Below are 7375 nucleotides of genomic sequence, written 5' to 3'. Positions count from 1 at the left end.
TAACACAGGGAATTCCCCAATGAAAGGATATTCCCTTCACCAAAATCTTAGCTGTTGATATTGCTATTGATATCTTGAAAGAAGCACCTCCCTCTGTTTCATAGAAGTATACACCAACTATAGATAATATTTATGATAAACAGAAACAGAAAATGTGTAAAATATTCAGCAGGTCAGGCAGCATCTGTCGAAAGAGAAACAGTGTTAAGGTTTCAAGTTGTTTCAGGTCAACTTTTATTGCTCTTTCCATTTGTGGGGAGCAGTCTAGTGATGTCTAGAGTCAGAGAGACAAAAGAAGATAGTCCCTTTGGAAACAGAAACCATCCCTTTGGCTCACTGAGTCCACACTGACCAAACATGCCTACTTGAACACATGGCCATGGCCCTTCAGTAACATGTGTGCCCAAGGGATAACCTTCACTGTGGATCAGGACTGTTAGCTGTACAGCTTGATGAGGTATAACAGATATCATCTTCATTGCGATGTTGACGAGGTCACCATACTACAGCATTCATTCATTTCCGAGTTCCTTTGGGTCTGTGGTCTCTGCCACAGGTACCATCTGTGAAGGTGTTGCAAAAGTGATTTCCGGTACCCCAGTGAAATCATCCAATTGTCCCTTTTAAACACATTCCACTTTTACCTTCCATATCCCTCACCTCCCCGCTATCTTACCTCCCCTCTATTTCTCAGTCCAGGTGAGGGGTCTTGACCTGCGGTGTCAACTGTTCATTCCCCCCACCGATGCTGCCCGACCGCTGGGTTCCTCTAGCGTCTTTTGTGTGTTGTTCCAGATTCCAGCATCTGCTGTCTCCTATGTCACCTACTGAACAATTGAGCAGGAGTGTGGCTTAAGCCCCTTAATCATGTTCTGCCGTTAGATGGCAGGCACGGTAGTGTAGTGGTTAGCATAACACTTTACGGCGCTAGCGACCCAGGTTCAATTCCGGCCACTTGTCCGTAAGGAGTTTGTACGTTCTCCCTGTGACTGCGTGGGTTTCCTCCGGGTGCTCTGGTTTCCTCCCACATTCCAAAGACGTACGGGTTAGGAAGTTGTGGGCATGCTATGTTGGCGCCGGAAGCGTGACGACACTTGTGGGCTGCCCCCAGAACACTCTACGCAAAAGATGCATTTCACTCTGTGTTTTGAGGTACATGTGACTAATAAAGAGATCTTATCTTATCATACAGCCCTATTACTTTCTGACCTGCTTCCTTCTTTCACTTCTATCCTGATGGCCCCATCTTCCAGCTGCCCTATATTTTAATAAGTTGGTAGGAGGTCCAATATTTCACCTGTAATAGCAATAGATGCAAGTGTGTACTAGATAAGGCGGGGACGTGGCGATTCAGCAAGGAGGGAGGGTGAAGGCTTGAAGCTAAACTGTGAATGTGTCAACGAGCTAAAATGTAAATTTGTACCCAGATGTTAAAGAGAAGATAAATCCCTAAAGTGGCCAGAGATTGAGGGCTGACCTGATAGAGGTGTATAAGATCATGAGGGCACAGACAGGGTGAAAGCACGCAGTCTTTTTTCCAGGGAGAGGGTGCTAAAAACAAAAGGGCAGAGGCTTAAGATCAGAGGCAAGAGACTTAAAAGGGACATCAGGGGGCAGCTTTTTCACACAAAGCGTGGTGCATATTTGGAATGAGCTGCCAGAAATAGTGGTTGAGGCGGGTACATTAGCAATGTTTAAGAGCCATGTAGATAAGTACATGAATAGGTGGGGTTTAGAGAGCTATGGGCCAAACACGGGCAGATGGGGTGAGTTCGCTGGGCAACACAGTTGGCGTAGACGAGTTGGGCCGATGGGCCTGTTTCCATGCTTTATGACTCTGTCACTCTATCTGTGATATTGGTCCAGCTTTTCCTGCTCCCTTTGTACAGAGCTGGGAAGTTCTATAATTGTACATGTTGCAATTTTCACTTTCCTTTGTTTGTATTATCACTCCCTGCTGTCATTTCTTATCTCTCTCTCTCTCTCTCTATCTCTCCCTGTATTAACCCATCAACCAGATGATCTCCTTTACACCTCTTGTCTGCAGCAACCCCAGCCTCACCATTCCGGAGATATTCCCTTTGTCCTCTTCACCCCTCCTCTATCCGCTTGGTCACTTGAACCAACTTGTTTCTTTCTTTCCCAGTTCTGATGTAGTGTCTTCAACCTGAAAAACGAACTCGATTTCTATTCAGCTGAGTGGTTTCCACATTTTCTGTTTTACTTTCAGCTGAAAGGAGGTGAAGCATCTTAAATACATTAATTCCAAACCCATTCCAACAAGTGAGAAACGGACAAGCATCTGCAATTTTTCTGATTTTCATCTGCTTGTCCAATTTCCACTTCTCAGAACGGGCTTGGAATTAATGTACTCCCTTTAGTATTTTAAGCTTGAAAAACCGCAACGATGAGGGCCAGAATGCAGAGATAGCTAAAATGAACAGTCTAGTCAGGATAAGGAAATTTTCAATCAGCATCTAGTGCTGGCACTTAAGAGCTTCTTTCAGAATACATGGTATTCCACTGAAAAAGAAAAATTCCAAGGGGATGTCCCACCATCAGAGGGTAACTTGAGTGGTTGAAGATAGCATCAAAAGTAAAGATGAAGCATGTAATTACACAAGTCAGTGCGGCCGATCAGAACATATGTCAGAATTTTAAAAAGGCAAAGAATGACTAAAACATCAATAACAAAGGAAAAATTACATTAAGGCTAGACAGAAATATTAAACACATACTAAGAGTTTTCATGGACATTTAAAAAAAAGGAAAGAGTTAACATAGTGAATGTTGGTTCTATAGAAAGTGGGTGATTAATAGAGTCATTGAGTTAGAAAGCATGAAAACAAGCCATTCGGGACAACTCATCCAGGTTGAGCCAGGTACCTTCCTGAGCGAGTTCATTTGTTTGCATTTTGCCCAGATCTCTCTAAATCTTTTCTATCTATGAACTTGTCCAAATGTCTTTTAAAAATTGTAATTGGTATTGGTATTGGTTTATTATTGTCACTTGTGCCGAGGTACAGTGAAAAACTTGTCTTGCATACCGTTCGTACTGAGGTAGCACAGGGTTAAAACAATAACAGAATACAGAGTAAAGTGTCACGGTTACAGGGAAGTGCATTGTAGGTTGACAATAAGGTGCAAGGTCATAACAAGGTAGATTGTGAGGTCAAGAGTCCATCTCATTGTATAAGGGAACCATTCAATAGTCTTATCACAGTGAGGTAGAAGCTGTCCTTGATTGTACCTGCCTCTACCACTTCCTCTGGCTGCTCGTTCCATATACCTACCACCCTCTGTGTGAAAAAGTTGCCCCTCGGTTCCCCTTAAAATCTTTCCCCTCTCACCTGAATCCTATGCCCTCTAGTATTAGACTCCCCTACCCTGGGAGAAAGACTGCGACCTTCCACCTTATGTCTGCACCTCAAGATTTTATAAACCTCTATAAGGTCACCCCTCAGTTTCTTCACTTGAGGGAAAACAGTCCCAGCTATCCAGTTTCTCATTAAGTCAAGCCCTCCAGTCCCAGCAACATTCATGTGAATCTTTTCTGCACCCTCTCTAGCTTAGTCGCATCCTTCCTATAGTGTGGTGACCAGAACTGCACACAACGTCCTATACGGCCATAACATGACATCTTGTACTCAGTGTCCCGACTGATGAAGGCGAGCAGGCCATACACCTTCTTCACCACCCTGTCTACCTGTGTCACCACTTTCAGGGAACTATGCACTTGTACCCCTAGGTCTCTTTGTTCTAAACACTCCCCAAGGCTCTGTCATTTACTCTGTAAGTCCTGCCCTGGTTTAACTTCCTAAAATGCTTCACTTCACACTTGTCTGGGTTAAATTCCATCTGCCATTCCTTGGCCCACTTTCCTAGTTGACCCAGATCCTGTTGTAACCTTAGGCAACCCTCTTCACTGTCCACCACACCACCAATTTTGGTGTCATCCGCCAACTTACTAATCAGGCCACCTGCATTCTCATCCAAACCATTGATATACATGACAAACAGCAGGGGACCCAGCACTGATCCCTGTGGCACACCACTGGTCACTGGCCTCTAATCTGAAAAACAACCCTCCTCTGCCACCCTCTGATTCCTTCCACCAGGCCAATTTAGCATCCGATTGGCCAGCTCACCTTGGATCCTATGTGATCTCAATTTTTGGACCAGCCCACTAGGTGGGACCTTGCCAAAAGCCTTGATAAAATCCACACGGTCTACCACCTTGCCCTCGTCAATCCTCTTGGACCCGCTTCAAAAAAATTTAATGAAATATGTGAGATGTGATTTCCCTCGCACAAAGCCATGCTGACTATCCCTAATCAGTCCTTGCCTTTCCAAACGCAGATAGAACCTGCCTCTGAGAATCCCCTGCAATAACTCTCCTACCATTAATGTTAGGCTCACTGGCCTGTACTTCCCTGATTTGTCCTTGTAGCCCTTCTGAAGTAAAAGCACAACATTAGCTACTTCCAGTACTTCACCTTTGGCTAAGGAAAGTACAAAAATCTCTGCCAGAGCCCTAGCAATTTCTTCCCTGGCCTTCCACAATGCCTAAGTGTACACTTGGTCAGGCCCAGAGATTTATCCACCTTTATGCACCTCAATACTGCCAATACCTTCTCTTTCATAATGTCGATATTTTTCAGATCACCACTGTTCTCTTTCCTGAATTCCCAGCTTCTGTGAACCTTTCCATGGTAAATAGAGATGAGAAGTATTCACTTCAGTCCTCACCCACCTCCCATGGACAATTACCCAGATCTATAAGGGGACCTATTCTTTCCCTAGTTACCTTTTTACTCTTGATATACTTATAGGATCTCTTAGGATTCTTCATTACCTTATCTGCCTAGGTTATCTCATGTCCCCTTTTTGCCCTCCTGATTTCCTTCTTAAGTGCACCTTACATCCCTTATACTCCTCAAGGGACTTGCTTAATCCCAGCAGCCTATCCCTTACCCATGCCCCTTTCTTTTTCCTGAGCAACCCCTCAATATCCCACGTCAGCCAGGGTTCCCTAATCCTGCCAGCCTTGCCCTTTATTCTAACAGTAGAAAACAAGGAAAAAGTTGATGAACTAAACAGGTAACCTCCATCAGTCTTCATCTTAAAGGATACAAGCTACATCCAGTAGTAGTTATAGTTCATTAATTGAAATGTAGGGAGAATTACAATCATCAGGGCAGTAGTCCCAAGCAAACAATTGGAGTTGTAGGCTGACAAATCTCTAAGTCCTGATGGACGTCATCCTAGAGTCTTACAAACGACCAGTGAGATAGTTTATCTATTGCTTCTCCTTTTCCTAACTTCCCTAGATTTGTGGAAGGATCCATTAAATTGGAAAGTAGAAAATAAAAATTCCTTATTCCAGAAGGGAGACAGAAAGTTGGAGTCTACAGGCCAAAGAACAAACTGCTGGAGGAACCCAGCGGGTCGGGCAGTATCTGTGGAGGGAAATGGGCAGTCGACATTTCAGGTTGGGACCCTTCATGTGGACTGAAAGGTAGAGGGGAGGTGGCCAGTATAAAAGGGTGAGGGGAAGGGGCGGAGCAAGAGCTGGCAGGCGATAGGGTGGATCCGGGTGAGGAGGGGTGACGGGCAGATGGAGGAGGGATGAGTGGAAATAGCGACAGAGGTTGGGAGGTGATAATTGGAGGCAGCAAAGGGCTGCTGATGATGGAATCTGATAGGAAAAGAAGTTGGAGCATGGAACCAAATAAGGAGGTGGGGGGTGGGCAGTTGAGAACAGTGCAGGGAGGGGACCAAATGGGAGGAGTGTGTGGGTGACGGGCAGATTGAGTGGGTGGAGGAGGAGAACGAAGGGGAAAGGAACAGAGTGATGAGGAGAGGGGTCGGTGTAGGAGAAACTGGGTGGATCAGGAGGAGGCAGTAAAGTCTCAGAGGGGAGCATGTTACCTGAAATTGGAGAACTCAGTGTTCATGTTGTCAGGTTGTAGATGCTGGACACCAAAATGCCTACAGGCCAGTTAGCTCAACATCTGTCATGGAGTAAATGGAAGAAGCTATTATTAAATATGTTACAGCAGAACTCCTAGAAAAATTGAAGACAATCAGACAAAGTCACAGCGGTTTTGTGAAAGAGAATTTATGGAGTTCTTTGAAGAAGTACATGAACAGTGGATAAAGGGGAACCAATACTTTAGATTTCCAGAAGGCATTCGACAAGGTGCCACATCAAAGGTTACTGTGAAAAACTAAAAACTCATGATGAAGAAGGTAGTACAGAAAAATTCCGATAATATGCTGTCCAACCATGTGAAAATCCCAACGGATCAGCATTGGGTTCATCTCAGCTGGCCATGATTCTCGCAATTCCTTCCACTTCATTTCATCAGATCTTAAAATCATACAGCATGGAAACAGGCCCTAACAGACCACCTCGTCCAGGCCGACTGTGATGCCTATCTGTGCTAAACTCATCTGCCTGCGTCCCTCCACGCCTTTGCTATCCAAGCACCTGTCCAAGTGCCCTTTAAACATTGTATCTTCCTCTACCACCTCCTCTGACAGCTCATTCCAGATAACCACCACTCTCTGTGTGAAAAACTTAACCTCAGTTCCCCTTTAAGTTTTTCCCCTCTCACCTTAAACCTGTGCCCACCAGTTCTAGACTCTCCTACCCTGGATAAAAAGCTCTGACCATCTATCCTATCTGTGCTGGGACCCTAACCTCCACCTCCCTGATTCCTGCAATCCCTTTCAACTCACTGGGTCCCTGGTTCCCATGCTCCCTTTCCGGTCAACGAAACCCCAGTCCACCTGCACAGAAGTGGTGAGCCGATTTCTGATCCATTGTTTGTCTAAGTGTTTCTTTCCTCGCAAATACTAGTGTTGTTCCATTTTTTGCCTCTCATGCTGATTGATGTCATTTAAGTGACTACAGACATAATTCTGCTCCTGCATTAGCCCTTTAGTTCTTACCCTCACTTAACCAGATGCAGACAGCCAAATACATTGGAGTGCCACCTCTTCAAAGCACAAGATGAATGCCTTGTAAATTGATGCAACTTCCTCTGGTCACATACTGCAAGTGTATGGATGGTTATTCATTCCTTGCATAGTCTTCATTCAGAGAGGACAATGTGAGACTAACCAAGGGTGCTGTGTCATGAAGCTACAAAGAATTAATTGTCTATGGTCACTAGCATCAGAGAGAGATCAGTGGTGCCAGCAGAAGCTGTGATTGTTGTGTTGTCTTGCAACATGATGATTAAATGTCTGTAATAGCAGTGACTTTTCCTGAAGATTCAAATGGTGACTTATGGTAAAGGCATGATTTCCTTGGAAATGTTCTCAGAATTTAGGTCTGTAGTTGAATAGACAAGTAAAGCAAATGGGA

Source organism: Pristis pectinata, chromosome 9, assembly GCF_009764475.1.
Source record: "Pristis pectinata isolate sPriPec2 chromosome 9, sPriPec2.1.pri, whole genome shotgun sequence".
Classification (NCBI taxonomy): Eukaryota; Metazoa; Chordata; class Chondrichthyes; order Rhinopristiformes; family Pristidae; genus Pristis; species Pristis pectinata.
This window is presented reverse-complemented; position numbering follows the sequence as displayed.